Source organism: Prunus mume, linkage group LG2 (genome assembly GCF_029339155.1).
Source record: "Prunus mume cultivar Tortuosa linkage group LG2, ASM2933915v1, whole genome shotgun sequence".
Lineage (NCBI taxonomy): Eukaryota > Viridiplantae > Streptophyta > Magnoliopsida > Rosales > Rosaceae > Prunus > Prunus mume.
The window spans coordinates 29,562,391-29,578,916 of record NC_142699.1 but is presented as its reverse complement, the minus strand read 5'-3'; the positions used below and the strand labels follow the sequence as shown (position 1 = coordinate 29,578,916).

The following is a 16,526-nucleotide window of genomic DNA, read 5'->3' as shown; positions in this document are numbered from 1 at the left end:
TTCTATATGAGGATCCTCATAACTCTCGCTCTGCGTAGGTTTATGCCTCTTGTAGCAGATCAACTGTTAACATTTGATGTCTTGAGCCTTCTTTCCCTTCCCCATATGTCGAGAACACACTCAAGAGTCGGCGGATTCTCTCCTCTCCCGAACAACCATCATTGTCTTCACCACCTCTATTCGTCTTTCTGTACTCGTGACGTTGCATCGTCCCCTCAATTATCAGCCCAAGATTAAAAGAGTCCGAACTTTGAGTTAACAGACCCAAACCAATTCTCAACCCCTGCCTCTGTGCGACAAACCATCATCCTATGGTACTTTTTCGAACTGAGTAACACCAAAATTTAAGTCAACCAGGTTCCCGTCCTCCTCGATACCAGTACCATGTCTAAGGGATCCCCACCCTCCTCCTCTTGCATATACTGATTTGTAGAAGAATCCCCCTGTGTAGGCCCCGCATTCATTCCATGTGGCCCTAACAGACCTACTTCCCATGCTTCTTCTCGTATATGTCGCTCACGCTCTTGTTCTTCTCGTCAGAGACGTATGCTCTCCGTTAAAGAATGCGAATGAGAAGCCTATTTGTTAGGGAAGGTAGCAGTGTCTTCCATCTCCACCCTCTAGACATATATGCACCACCCACATCCCGCCAGCACCCTACCTGTTGCAGATGTCGAGGCTCTCCCAAGTGACTAGAGCGCTCATGACGCCATCTACCCCCTGAGCTTGTACTATTATTCCCCTGTGAAACATTATGTTCCCCAAAGCGTAATCGCCAGCCACTCAAATCCTCCACCGCCTCAAGCCCAGAAAAATTGTGCAAAACCTCCACCTTGCTCTCTGTGAGGTCTTGATCAGCCTTTAATTTTTCAATATAGATACGGCTTGGATGTCCCAAATGCCCACAGACAAAACAGTACTCTGGTAGAAATTCATATTGAAAATTAACCCACTTAGCTCCATCATCAGGAAATTGCACAAAAGCACCTCGTATAAAAGGTTAATCCACGTCTAATTGAGTACGAACTTGTAAGAAGCGTCCAATACATTCCACACCATCAGCCTGATCAACCTCCAAAACCTTCCCTACAAGAGATCCAATTTTCTGTGCCACCATTGTAGTCATATTAAAAGGAGGGATGCCATGCAATTGGATCCAATATGTACTGTGATGGAATTCCACCTCTCTGATATGAAGTCCTGCACGCGCATCAACCAAAACGACCAAACTATCATGAAAAGTCCAAGATTCCATATCCAGTAACTTATCCTTCTTATTGCAAAACCTCACCAAGAAAGGGCGATTCCCTTTCTCCTTAACAGATACATCGTCTATTCCTCTCCATAACCTTGAAAATATGCCAATGAAACCATCCCGGTTTACAGCTTTGATAGTAAGAACCAGAGCCACCAAAGTCAACTGTGAACCCTTCCACAAGTCCCCACATTCCTCTTCCTCAATTTGGATTCCCTTTCCTTCTCAAAGAGACAAAGATTCATCTCGAAGCGGTTTTCCAGTTCCTCCATCGAACTTGCTTTGTCGAGATCTTGTGACCCACGCAAACCATACGTTAAACAAAGGTGTAGACGCTGCAAACCTTAGCCGTCACTCAGGATAGAAAAACCCTAACCTTTCTCACCTTGCGAGAGACTTTTTTACTAAAAGTTTTCATTGCCTTTTTCACTCATCAATTTGACATCAAAAGACATGGAATGCATTCCAGGTACCAAAACTCAGTATTTGGGACCACCTTTAATTACTTTAATGACTTTAATTAGTAGTTATGTATTTTAATTCTTAATTACCTAATGAATACTTAGTATTTAAATATTTTATCAAAGAAAATTTTTAAAAAAATTAATTACTATTTATGAAGTAATATAATTTGTGAAGTTGATTAAAATATTTAATACTAATTATTCACTAAAGAACTAATAATTAAAGAGTAATGCTACACTTACCACATTATTATCCCACATTTCTATACCACATGATGTGGCATATGCCACATCAATTAAATGAATTAAGTGTATTTTAATAAATAAAATTAGAAAAACAAAAACTAATATTTTATATGATGTGGTATATACACATCACCTGCCACATCATGTGGTATAAAATTGTGGTATAAAAAATGTGGTAAGACTAGTATTATTCTAAAAATTCATAATCAAAACATGATTACTAATGAAAGTAATTAAATAAGGCTAAGATATGACTTAATTAATAAAAATAAAGTTTTATATAAAAAATTCTATTGACCTAAATATACTAAGTTCATATTTATTTTTAAAAGAAATGTAAGGATTATAATTGTTGCTTTGTTTGGCTCTTCTCTTTTATGGAACAAAACCATTGTAATCTCCTTAGATATTTGAGATAGTCTCTAGGTTAGATTAAAGTGGTTGCTGATTTCCAAAGATCTCTTTGGTGAAGAACCGGTAAGAACCTTGTGCATACATTCATATGGATTGATACAACTTTAAAATCATTTTATGTTTTCATTTTGTATCAATCTTCTCTATATCTGTTTTAATCCGTCCATACATAAATCAATTAATAGTTTATTGCAAATATCTTTCCTGCACTTGATTTCTGAAAAAGATAAAATAGGATTATCCTCTACCTCTTGCACTCTTATCAAGTCAATCCTTTTTGAAACCAAGTTCCTGACTGAATCTGTTTATTATATTGATCTCCACTGTCTTAAAACAGTGGTTCAGTTCTCTGCAGAAAGGCAACTGAGTTTTATGAAGAGGAAGCAATATTAAGCATTTGGCATCACGTTTTAAACTCAGCCTTTACTATGCTTCCATGTTTATGTTTTTGAAAGATCATCATATCAGTTTTTAAACATTCAAAAACTTACTTCAGTCATCTTGAAGTCTTGAGAGTTATGAGTATGATTGCATACACATAAAACTTACTCCAAGTTTATTCTCACTTTGATTAAATGACTGCTTTGGTTTAATTATTGTATTTATGATTAAAACCTTGTTTCAAAGTTCAAACATCTTTTGGTTTTAATTCATAACTTTACACGATTTCTTTTATCTAGTTCAATCATTTGTATGATTGAGATAGATGAATTTTATGAAACCACAACTGATGAGAGTCTCAAATTACATCTTTTTACTATTATTTTGGAGACTTTGTGATATAATTTTGGCTTAATGAATATAATTTCACTTGTTGTTACATTTTATTCTCACCAACTGGATTTATGAATTTTCTATATTAATTTGGTGAACTTATTAGGTGAATATATCTTCTGTAAGAAGTTGGAAAGCCAAAAGATGAAGACATACATTTGTCCAAGTTCAAGCTTGGTGTGAAGAGAATTATTGGCGGATTTAATTGAAGAATTGATTGTGAGATTATTGTGATTATAAAGAGAAGTAAAGAGGGAGAAGAGAAGACAAAACCGTTGAAGGTAAAGAGCCTATTTCATGTCATTCATAGCCATTTAACGCCCACTTACCTCACCGTTATTTCTTTTCCACTAACTCTTCACCATCAACACATGTTTAATCCAATTAATCCATGAATGTATTAACTTCTCACTCACCTCATTGACTACTATAAATCACCCATCAACTTATTTGGCAAGGGCACCCCTACGACAGATTTCTTTATCCATTTAGTTTATGTTTTCCTTTGTAATGAGTTGCTAGAACTCCAGCTAAGGCTAAAGGGAATGTTCTTTGAGTAAATTTGTGAATTGTTCTTTAATCCAATATATGGTATGAATTGCTAAATTCTTTTATTTTTGGTTGTTCAATCTTTTCATATCCTTTTATTTTGATTGATGTTAAGTGCTATTATCTTTTCATGAGTTCAATTATATTTTTCTCATTGTTAAGAACTAACTTGGCATGCTTTTAAATTAAAAGAGTAGATATTAAGCAACTCCATTTTCTGAACAATCATTAATAAAAGATTACATTGAAAAATTAAATTGGTTTTAATTTCTTTATCTTCCGGTTAAAGTTTCTCAATGATGATTTTAATCGAGTTATAATTTGGATTAAAGAACATGAAACATATTTTGTTTAAAGAATTGAACCTTGATGCCTTAGCATTTCCATTATTGATATTTCATTTTTAAACTCAATTTTCTACAACAATCAAATCAAATTACTTTTTCATTTTGCTTGTCACTTTTATTGTGATACGTTTAATTATTTCTTTGTGTGCAGATATTTGCCTACTTGCTCCTTGAGGATACGATACTTGGACTTCCAAGATTATTACTACGTGTCACTACTTGCACTTGGGTAGACGCAACAAGTTTTTGGCGCCGTTGCTGGGGAGCGGTGAAGCAAAAAGTAGCATAAGGAAATTCATTGTTAAGGTTTGCGGTTTTAGTTTCCAAAGCTAATTCAGTAAGGCTTATCAAACTCAATTTTTCAGTTCTGTTTTTGTTTTTTTTTTTTTTTTTTTTTTTTTGTCTTAGTTTTTTTTAATATTAAAAAAATTAAAAAAAATTAGTTTAGATTTTATTTATTTATTTGTTGCTTCTTTATTTTGTTTATGAGATATCATGATCGGTTTGGTAGATTTGCAAAGAAACCTCAATTTGACCAAATTTCATCACAAATGGCTAAGAATAATAATAATAATAATGCATTGGTAGGCCCCAAAAATGATGAAGATAATCATAGTGTCCATAATTATGAGAATCGTAGTGTTCATAATGATGAGAATCGTAGTGTTCATAATGATGAGAATCCACTTGTTAGGACATTACATGATTATTTGCATCCTACTCGTACAAGTGTGCCATCTTGCATCATTTTTCCGTTGAATGGTCAAACTTTTGATTTTAAACCGGGCATGATAGAACTTTTACCAACTTTTCATGGAATGGAATCTGAAAATCCATATTCACATGTGCGTGAGTTTGAGGAAGTTTGTGGAACTTTTCCAACAAAAGGGTGTGGGCTTGATACAGTTTTGCTAAAACTTTTTCCATTTTCACTAAAAGATGAAGCGAAAACTTGGCTTTATTCTCTAAGGCCAAGAACAATTGGAACATGGCTTGAAATGCAAACTGAATTTTTCAAGAAATTTTTCCCAATTCAAAAGACAAATTCTTGGAAAAGACAGATGACCACATTTTCTCAAAAAGATACTGAGTCTTTACCTCAAGCTTGGGAAAGATTTAAAGATTTGTTAATGTTATGTCCTCACCATGGTTTTGAAAGATGGAGGGTGGTAAGTCATTTTTATGATGGTTTAACACCTAAAGATCGACAATTTATTGAGATGATGTGCAATGGAAATTTTATGTATAAAGATCCTGAAGATGCTTTTGATTTTCTTAATGAAATTGCATAGAAATCTCATATTTGGAGCACTCGCAACACATTTGAGCCTAATTCCCAGAAGGCAAAATCTTCTATTAATCCTTCTAGCAGCAGTATTTATCACCTTAAGGAGGAAGATAGTCTCAAAGCTCAATTGGCAACAATGGCTAGGGAAGTTGAAACTCTAAAATCAAAATTGCCTCAAAAAGTTAATTCAATTGCAAGTTAAGAAATTTTTGAGATTTGTGAAGTTTGCGGGGTCATGGGACATGTAACAAAAGAGTGTCTAACACTTCCAGCTTTCAGAGAAATGTTGCATGATCAAGCAAACTTTGTGAATCAATTTAAAAAACCATCCACTTTTTCTGAAACTTATAATCCAAGATGGAGAAACCACCCAAATTTCAGTTGGAGAAATAATACTAATAATAATTGTTTGTGCCTAATAAAACACGGTCATGAACTGATTGAAGGGACTTCCCTTCGGCCCTGCGCCTGCCGTTTCGTCAAGCATTTCGCCTCCTAAGAGCAAAAGAAAAGCTGCAAAGGCAGAATCCTCGACCTCGCGACCGCGATTTTGAAGGCCAAGGCCAAGGCCGCAAAGATACTGATCTGAAAAGCTGTGATTGAATCGCCACGTGACCTCGGGCCCCACGCTCCATTTAATGAAGTAATGCCTCTGACTTCGCAGCAAAACCCACTAGTCACAAGAGGCATTCAATGCACGAGAAATGACTGAAGTCGGATTTGGTGATGGGAATCGGGTGGTTAGGCGCAGACATTCTCACAAGTAATCTTACGACTTAGGGTCGATCATCAACCACCAGTCCAGGGTATTAAATGCATTCCCACGACCAAGGGGCAGAACCCACGATCAGGGCGGTGGCCGAGATTTGCCGAGATTTATGGGGGTCACACCACCATGCTTCTCAACCCCAGACCACCATGCTTCACGATCTCAAATGCCGATTTGACTACCCACTTGCCCGGCCAGGCTCCACCACGCAAGTCTTGTCAGCCTCGAATGTCCCTCCAGGACTCCTATAAATGCTAAGCTCATGACTACATTCAAAGGGTTCAAACACCAAACCAAAGCCTCCCACGGAGCAAATTATATTTTCTGTAATGCACTTTCAATACATTTATTTGCTTTCTTAGGAGTAGTGATAGACTGTAAGGAAAATCCATTCATCAATATATCATACGACCCTTTATTTTCAAGGCGCCGGAGCACCACCTCTGTTATCGCCTCACTCACTCCATATATCATACGACCGTCGCTCTCGAGCAACGCGCGGAGCACCGCCTAAAACCCACCACCAACACCACCACTAAACGGCCTTGTAGCTCAGGTGTGAACCTGACGGCCGAGATTCGTTCCTCACTCGGTCACAATCATTTGATTAAGAGTCGAACGCAAAACAGGTGCAACATTTAAACCATCTTCTACCCGAACCTCATCATCACCTCAACGCACGGTATACCGTGCTAGCACGCCCGCGCACAACTGCACCGCATCCAAAAGGAGGACGTCACGTGTTGACGCACATCCCCTCGGCCCAGAGCACCAGGCCACGAGATTTGCGACGGACCAACAATAATGTGCCTCAACAAAAATCTAATTCTTTTTATTTTGCTCCATAGGTGGAAGGACAATCATCGTCATCAAATTTGGAAGATGTTATGAAGCAATTCATTCAAAGCCAAACTGCCACAAATCAAAAGAATGCGCAAGACATTGGTGAGATTAAGAGCACTCTTTCCAAACTCACTTCTTCACTATCAATTCAAGAAAAGGGTAAATTTCCTTCTCAAGTCCAACCTAATCCACATGCACAGTTAGAGGTAAATACCCCTTCTTCTTCTTCTTTGAATGAAAATAAGCATGAGTATGTGAAGGCTGTCACTACTCTTCATAGTGGAAAAATAATTGGGAAAGATGATTTAGTAACAGTTGAAAATAAAAAGAATTCAGAAAAATCCAAAAATAATGAAAAAGAAAATAATGATTCTGAAATTGTTAAGTGCCCTTTTCCTGCTCCATTCCCACAAGCACTTAAAGTTGTAAAGAAAAATCAAAATCCTGAAATTTTGGAGGTTTTTAAACAAGTGAAAATCAATATACCTCTTTTGGATGCTATAAAACAAATTCCTTCATATTCAAAATTTTTAAAGGATTTATGCACTATCAAAAGAAAGCACAATGTTGATAAGACCGCATTTTTAACTGAAAATGTAAGTGCAATTCTTCAAACTAATACTCCACCCAAGTACAAAGATCCAGGTTATCCCACAATTTCTTGTATTATTAGAAATTTTATCATTGAACAAGCTTTATTGGATTTGGGTGCTAGTGTTAATTTGTTGCCTTACTCGGTTTATAAGCAATTGGGTCTTGGTGAATTAAAACCCACCTCAATAACACTGCAATTGGCTGACCGTTCAGTCAAAATCCCAAGAGGTATGGTGGAAGATGTGCTAGTTCAGGTAGACAAATTTTATTTTCCAGTTGATTTTATAGTTTTGGATATTGAATCAGTTGTGTATTCTAATTCTCAAATTCTTGTTATTCTTGGAAGACCATTTCTTGCTACATCTAATGCTCATATAAATTGCAGGAATGGACTTATGCAACTATCATTTGGGAACATGACATTGGAGCTCAACATATTCAACATATGCAAGCAGCCAGCAAACAATGAAGATGACAAAGAAGTTTACATGATCGAGACGATTGTTCAAAATTGCTTTAATTCTTCTTTTCCTTCTGATCCATTGCAAATTTGTTTAGTAAATGGGGATTGTAATTTTGCACAAGATTTTGAAGTACAATATCTTTGTTCTTGTTGGATTCTACGCAGGTACAAGAACATAATGGTTGGATACCAAAATATGAGGAGCTGCCAACTGTGAGTGATGAGACAAAATCATCAAAAGAAGAAGCCTCATAGTGTGAATTGATGCCTTTTCCTGCTGGACTTAAATATGCTTTTCTGGGAGAAGATGAGACCTATCCTGTGGTAATATCTTCTAAACTAGAGCTTTTGCATGAAGGTATGTTACTTAAAGTTTTGAAAGATCATAAGACTGCTATTGGATGGACTTTATCTGATATTAAAGGTATTAGTCCTTTAGTTTGCACACACAAAATTTTTCTTGAAGAAGATGCTAAACTAGTTAGGTAGGCTCAACGTAGACTTAACCCAACAATGAAAGAAGTTGTACAAAAAGAAGTACTTAAACCTTGGGATGTAGGTATAATATATCCAATTTCTGATAGCAAATGGGTAAGTCCTACACAGGTTGTTCCTAAAAAATCAAGAGTCACAGTAGTTGAAAATGATAATGGAGAAACGGTACCAACTAGGGTCACTACTAGATGGAGAATGTGTATTGATTATCGTAAATTGAACTCAGTCACAAGAAAGGATCATTTTCCTTTACCATTTCTTGACCAAATTCTGGAAAGAGTTGCAGGGCATATGTATTATTGTTTTTCAGATGGTTATTCAGGATATTATCAAATTGAGATTTCATTAGAAGATCAAGAAAAAACAACTTTTACTTGCCCATTTGGAACTTTCGCTTTTAGAAAAATGTCTTTCGGTCTTTGTAATGCATCAGCTACATTCCAACGTTGCATGATAAGCATATTTAGTGACATGGTAGAAAAATATTTAGAAGTTTTCATGGATGATATTACTGTGTTTGGTGATTCATTTTCTGATTGTTTATCTAACTTGGAGAATGTTCTTATCAGGTGTAAAGAGAAAAATTTGGTGCTTAACTGGAAGAAATGCCAATTCATGGTCACATCTGGCATAGTACTTGGACACATTGTTTCTCACAAAGGAATTGAAGTAGATAAGTCAAAAATTGATTTAATAGCTAATCTGCCTATTCCTAAAACTGTTAAAGATATTAGATCTTTTTTAGGACATGCAGGTTTCTACCGGAGATTTATACAAAATTTTAGTGCAATGGCAAGGCCATTGAATAATATCTTAGAGAAAGATGCTAAATTTGATTGGAATTGTGCATGTCAAGAAGCATTTGAGAAATTGATTAAAATGCTCACATCAACTCCTGTAATGCAGCCCCCAGATTGGTCCATGCCATTTGAAATAATGTGTGATGCTAGTGATGGTGTTATTGGTGCAGTGCTAGGCCAAAGAAAAGACAAGAAGCCTGTTGTCATCACATAGCAGATCTTTGAATAGTGCATGAAAAAATACACTACAACTGAAAAAGAATTGCTTCTGTAGTTTTTGCACTGGAAAAGTTTAGGTCATATATTTTGGGCTCACAAATTGTTGTTTTTACAAATCATTCGGCCTTGAAGTATTTATTGACAAAGAACGAAGCCAAATTACGATTGATTAGATGGATTTTGCTTCTCCAAGAATTTGATCTTACAATCAAGGACAAGAAAGGAGTGAAAAATGTTGTTGCATACCATCTTTCTAGGATATCTTTTGATGAGCCTTCTGAATATTTGCCTATAAAAGATTCATTTCCTGATGAACAATTGTTTGGTGTTTCTACATTACCATGGTTTGCTAACATTGTGAATTTTCTTTCTACAGGTCTATCTCACCTCATTGGACCTCACACGAGAAAAAGAAATTTATGGTTGAGGTGAGAAAATTCTTTTGGGATGAACCGTATCTCTTCAAATATTGTCCCGACCAGGTAATCTGTAGATGTGTTCTTGATGATGAAATATTTAGTGTCATATCTTTTTGTCATTCTGAGGCTTGTGGAGGTCACTTTTCTTCCAAAAAGACTTCGGCCAAAATTCTTCAATGTGGTTTTTATTGGCCTAGACTTTTCAAAGATGTGTATGAATTTTGCAAGACTTGTCCAAGTTGTCAAAAGTTGGGAAAAATTACTCGACGTAATATGATGCCTCTTAACCCAATTTTAATTATTGAAATTTTTCACTGTTGGGGCATTGATTTTATGGGTCTTTTTCCTCCATCTTTTGGTTACTTATATATCCTTGTTGCTGTAGATTATGTTTCAAAATGGATTGAGGCCATACCATGTCGGAAGAATGATCATAAAAATGTTATGAAATTTTTGAAAGAAAATGTATTATCCAGGTTTGGTACTCCTAGAGCAATCATCAGTGATGGAGGATCACATTTTTGCAACCGACCATTTGAAGCTTTGATGAAAAAATATGGGATAACCCATAAGATTTCCACTCCATACCATCCACAGACAAATGGCCAAGCAGAACTTGCAAACAGGTAAATCAAGCAAATTTTGGAAAAGACGGTGAATCCAACCCGGAAGGATTGGTCATTGAGACTAACTGATGCCTTGTGGGCATATCGTACTGCATACAAATCACCTCTCGGTATGTCTCCATATAGGCTTGTTTATGGTAAACCTTGTCATTTACCTATTGAATTGGAACATAAAGCATATTGGGCTATCAAATTGTTTAACTTTAGTCTTAGAGATGCAGGTACCTTGAGAAAACTCCAATTGAATGAACTTGAGGAAGTCGGGAATGATGCATATAAGAACTCACGAATTTACAAAGAACGTACTAATGTTTTTCATGATAAAAATATTTTGAGGAAAAATTTTGAGCCTTCCTCAACTTGTTCTTTTGTATAATTCTAGACTTCATTTGTTTCCTGGAAAATTAAGAACTAAATGGACAGGGCCTTTCATTGTTAAAAAAGTTTTCCCATATAGGACTGTTGAAGTTGAGGATCCCAAGAATGTAAATATTTTTAAGATTAATGGCCAACGACTTAAACCTTACTTGGGGAGATGTGTTCCAGAAGATGAGACAGTTTCTTTGAACGAACCTGTTTACCAGGATTGATTGGACTTCCCTTATAGTCCATCTATTGTATATAATTAGTTTAGAAATTTTTGTTCACTTGAAAAAAAAATTCGACATTTTTTTGTTTGTTTTGTTTTTACACTAACACGTTGCAGGCTTTCACTTTGGGTGTCAATTCTCAAGTAACGCTACCCTCTTCTTTTTTATGCTTATATGTTTAAACATTGAGGACAATGTCAATCTTTGGTTGGGGGTGGAGAAGATGTGTTTATTGTATTATTTTCTTGTTGCAACATGTTAGTTTTCCTTTTATTTTTGTTTTTGTTTTTGTTTTTTGGTTTGGTTGTTTTTGTATTTTGTTTTTTTTCGTTTATTTTCGTCATATATTTAAATTGTAAAAAAGATATAAAAAAACTGAAAAGTGTGAAGAAAAAAAATTGTTTATGAGGTTAGTGCACTGTGTTGTTTATTTTTCATAGTTTGTTTGTGACAAGATTACATTGCACTTAGATTTGTTTGATATTCATGAATGATTTTAAGATTGAGAACATATGAACTACATGATAATTATCCCCCTTCTGTGTCTTTTTCATTTATTTCTAGTTAGTGGATGATTCATGAGTTAGACTTTGACAATTTACACAAGCACACTAACACCTTTTGTGGGGTATAAAGTTAAAAACCAATTGTGCTTAATCTTTTGTCTTTGGTAAACTTGGACAACCTTGCTTTTGACTCATCTTGGTTTTTAAAAATAAATTTTTTTTTTTTTAAAAAAAGGTTCATGAAATAATAGTGTTCTACTCAAGCTTCTACTTAGTAACTAGGCCTCTTGCCTAATCAGCAGTGAGTGTTCGCGTCAAATGGTGAAGTTCTGGGTGTGAATAATTTTGTGTGGCTAGTTTAGTTTCGTAGCCTTTTTAACTTGAGTTAGTAAGCTCTCAGGGGTGTCTCTACACCTAGTGCCTTAAAACCTTTTTGGTTTGAGAGTCGCTAGCCTAACACTCGCTATATGGGTTAATTAGAAAGCTTAATGGAGCTAAGCATTGCACAACCCACACAAAGAAAAAAAAAAGTATATTAAAAATAAAAAACCTTCGTTTGTTTCTTGCAAGGGAGTTCGACAAAACTCTTGAGATCAAAAGGGTGGTGTGATTGGAATTTAGCTAATGCCACTCAATTGTATTGGTTCACTTTACACCAAAGGAAACATGTGAAAAGTTTACTAGCTAATTATAAATGATTTGGACTTCGAGGTGGGATTAACTTGAAATGTTAAATAAGTGTTCTCTCTTTTAACATTGTTCATGAATTGAAAATTTGGACTTTGTGCTTTGTCCTTTTTGTTGGTGACAGATATTGAAATTATTTTTCAAATTTTATTTTATTTCATGTTTCTAAATAATTGTGCTGGCCTCATACTTGATGTTTATGGGTATCATCCCTGGAAACCCTCACGAGACTACAACTCGTCCTTTAGGGGTAACCTAAGGGTTTAAAGCTTGTTGCATACGCAAATGCAATCGTATCCCGCGAAAGTGGTTTAGCTGTTTTATTTTAATTTATTTTTATTTTTTTGTTGTTGTCATTTTTACTTAAATTTGAGTTCCTTTTAGTCGCTTGAATAGCTAGGGACTAGCAATAAGCTGGTTGGGGGTTGTGATAAGAGTCTCAAATTACATCTTTTTACTATTATTTTGGAGACTTTATGATATAATTTTGGCTTAATGAATATAATTTCACTTGTTGTTACATTTTATTCTCACCAACTGGATTTATGAATTTTCTATATTAATTTGGTGAACTTATTTGGTGAATTTATCTTCTGTAAGAAGTTAGAAAGCCAAAAGCTGAAGACATACATTTGTCCAAGTTCAAGCTAGGTGTGAAGAGAATTGTTGGAGGATTTAATTGAAGAATTGATTGTGGGATTATTGTGATTATAAAGAGAAGTAAAGAGGGAGAAGAGAAGACAAAATCGTTGAAGTTAAAGAGCCTATTTCATGTCATTCATAGCCATTTAACGCCCACTTACCTTACCGTTATTTCTTTTTCACTAACTTTCACCATCAACACATGTTTAATCCAATTAATCCCTCAATTAAACCCTTCATCACCCACCATGAATGTATTAACTTCCCACTCACCTCATTGACTACTATAAATCATCCATCAACTTATTTGGCAAGGGCACCTCTACGACAGATTTCTTTATCCATTTAGTTTATGTTTTCCTTTGTAATGAGTTGCTAGAACTCCAGCTAAGGCAAAAGTGAATGTTCTTTTCGTAAATTTGTGAATTGTTCTTTAATCCAATATACGGTATGAATTGCTAAATTCTTTTATTTTTGGTTGTTCAATCTTTTCATATCCTTTTATTTTGATTGATGTTAAGTGCTATTATCTTTTCATGAGTTCAATTATATTTTTCTCATTGTTAAGAACTGACTTGGCATGCTTTTAAATTAAAAGAGTAGGTATTAAGCAACTCCATTTTCTGAACAATCATTAATAAAAGATTACATTGAAAAATTAAATTGGTTTTAATTTCTTTATCTTCCGGTTAAAGTTTCTCAATGATGATTTTAATCGAGTTATAATTTGGATTAAAGAGCATGAAACATATTTTGTTTAAAGAATTGAACCTTGATGCCTTAGCATTTCCATTATTGATATTTCATTTTTAAACTCAATTTTCCACAACAATCAAATCAAATTACTTTTCCATTTTGTTTGTCACTTTTATTGTGGTACGTTTAATTATTTCTTTATGTGCAGATATTTGCCTACCTGCTCCTTGAGGATACGATACTTGGACTTCCAAGATTATTACCACGTGTGACTACTTGCACTTGGGTAGACACAACAACAACTCACTTCATAACATCATATCAGGAGCAACTTATGCTTGGTGCTGTTGCGAGGTCCAGAAAAGAATCCGTAGCTGTGAAGTAAAGAAATGGTGCTTTGCTAGAAGGTTAGATAGTTAGCTGCCTATTGTGTGTAGTTGAGCTAATATCCCTATATTTCTTGTACTTTACAATTGAGTGGATTGAATCTTTTTCTGGCTTAGTCCCCCAATTTTTCCCTTATGGGTTTCTGGGTTAACAAATACTGTGTCATTTACATTATTGCATTTACCTTGGTTACTTGATCACCACAAGCAGTATTTGTGTTGAATGTCATTTTTCACTAAGTAATTTTTAAATTGGTGAGCTTTTTAAAAGACGACGCTTATCATACCTGCTGTTGTTGTTTTTTAGTCAGATTTTAACTCTGAAGAAAACCTTTTTAATAAGACGACGTTTTTTTATTTGTGTGCGTCGTTATAAAAAAAATTCAACAGTACCTCCGTTTTTTAGTTGTTTAAGTCACTTATTCACAACGGTTTTTTGTTACCGTCGTCTTTTTAAATACAACAACGGTTTTTTCTTCTACCGTCGTCTTTTTTTGGTCGTCTTTTTCACTTTTTGTAGTAGTGATGTTAATGACTATGCAACCAAGATTGGATTCCTATTCACCTACCTTATTTGCTTTTCTTGTCAAAGATCTCAATGACCATAGACCTTGTGGGACTTTGGAAACTTATCATATTCCTCAAAACCTTAGACTTTCTGACCTTCCTAGGAAATTAAATGATTCCTTGAAGACTATAAACCCCCCCTAAAAAAAAGCTAGTACGATGGTAGAAAGTGGGGAGGAGGGCCTTTGGCGGTGATCTTAGTGAAGTGGTTGCTGGGGATTTTTATTAAGGCTAACAACAAAAGACCCCCTAAAGATTTGAGGCCGTTCTCAATATGGGCCCTGATGTATCAATTTAATCAAGTGACACTCTAACATTTTCAAAATTGTCCAATTTTATCTGTCTGTTAAGTTGACCGTATGGTCAATTGTTAATTGCCGACGTGGCACCCGTGAGACCCACCCCACAAGCGGACTGATCATTCCACATAGATCATATGAAGAGTATTTTGGAGATAGATCGTCTCCGCATTCATATTTTTCTTGCAGGACAAGATCAACTCTAAATCCAGTTGTCACTTTGAATTATGACAATTTGAGGATTGGAATTGGAACATCCTTTTGTGAACGAGATAGTTTAATATCACAATGGAATTGTATGAGATTTGATTTGGGTTTGTGTTTAGGAATTTGGTAAGGGGATTTAATTTGAGGATATGATATGAGGGTTTAGAGTCGACCTAGGATCGGCCGCTCTGATACCATGCTAAGAATTGTATGGTTTGAATATTTGGATGATTGTCTTCTTATCATATATAGTGTTTTACATGTGTGCTTTACAAAGAAATATATACAAGAAATAAATAGGAAATATCTCCTAGTTATATAGGGATATGTCAACTGCACTTAAAGGTTTCTTATACACACTACTAAGAAACTCTAGCCATTCTCTCCCTCAGTGAGTCCTAAAGGAAAACTCCATATGTGAGGGAGGAGGAAGAAGCGTCACTGCCCCTCCTCCCCCTCCTTTCTTCTCGTCTTTTCCTTTTAGGTTAATGAAGAAGCCCACTGGGGTGTTTTGAAAAAAAACCCTCTTGTGGTGGTTCTTTTAAGCCATGGTTAGATTGAAGTTCCCCATCACCCTTTTAATCTATATTCTCAATCAAATCCTGCTCCCAAACCCCATTCCTGACGTCACTCATGTTCTCTAAATTTGATTATACATCGTCTTTGACAGAGGTTGCTACAAATCACCAAATTGTTCTTTGGCAAAGTTGTTGTTTTTGTTTATTTGTTCGCTCTTATGCTCATGTAGATCGTTGGAAATTATATTTTCCCAGATATGTTATGGATGCGGTGGTGGGTGTGCCCACGACGACGCTTCATCAGGTGGTGGTGGTAAGGTTCATCTAGGCTCATGGGTTGCTTTAGGGTTTTGGTTATGTTGGGTTTGTGAGCTTTGTTTAGGCTTATGGTTAATTGTGGTGATGTGGTATAATAGTTTTAGTGCGGTTTTTGTCGGCATTAGTTGTGTTTTTAGCATGTTAGTTTGTTGCCCTCTTAAGATTGGTATTTTAGATGTCTTGTTGATGTCTTGATTGTACCGTTGAAGTTAATCTATTGAAGTTTCTATTTGATCAAAATAAATAAATAAATTACCTAATTAACTTAAGAAATAAATCTCGTCAACATAATACAGTGGTGAAATGAGGGGTCACGAGCTTCTACATTTAGCATTCACGCATTTATACACATTGAAAAGAATCTTAACCATTTAATTAAGAATGCTGCTATTTCCACCCACATGTCCTATTTTTCCACCCATATCTTTAAACTTTTAAAGACAAATTTAACCCTATTATAAAATGACTTAAAAGGACTTAAGGAAAAAAGAAAGAGGAAAAAAAAAAAAAAAAAAGGCAGACTTCTTAGTTCTCAAGTAACCCTG

The 16,526-nt window shown here is 35.3% G+C and overlaps 1 non-coding gene and 1 pseudogene across 1 annotated transcript; one reads left to right on the top strand and one right to left on the bottom strand.

The window, feature by feature from the left end:
- The first annotated feature begins 4,600 nt into the window (after positions 1-4,600).
- On the top strand, positions 4,601-11,155 carry LOC148920007 (uncharacterized; annotated as a pseudogene).
- LOC148920008 (small nucleolar RNA R71) lies at positions 5,094-5,202 on the bottom strand. The gene has a single exon (XR_016124819.1). It is a non-coding gene; the product is annotated as a small nucleolar RNA R71 (small nucleolar RNA).
- Positions 11,156-16,526: the final 5,371 nt, after the last annotated feature.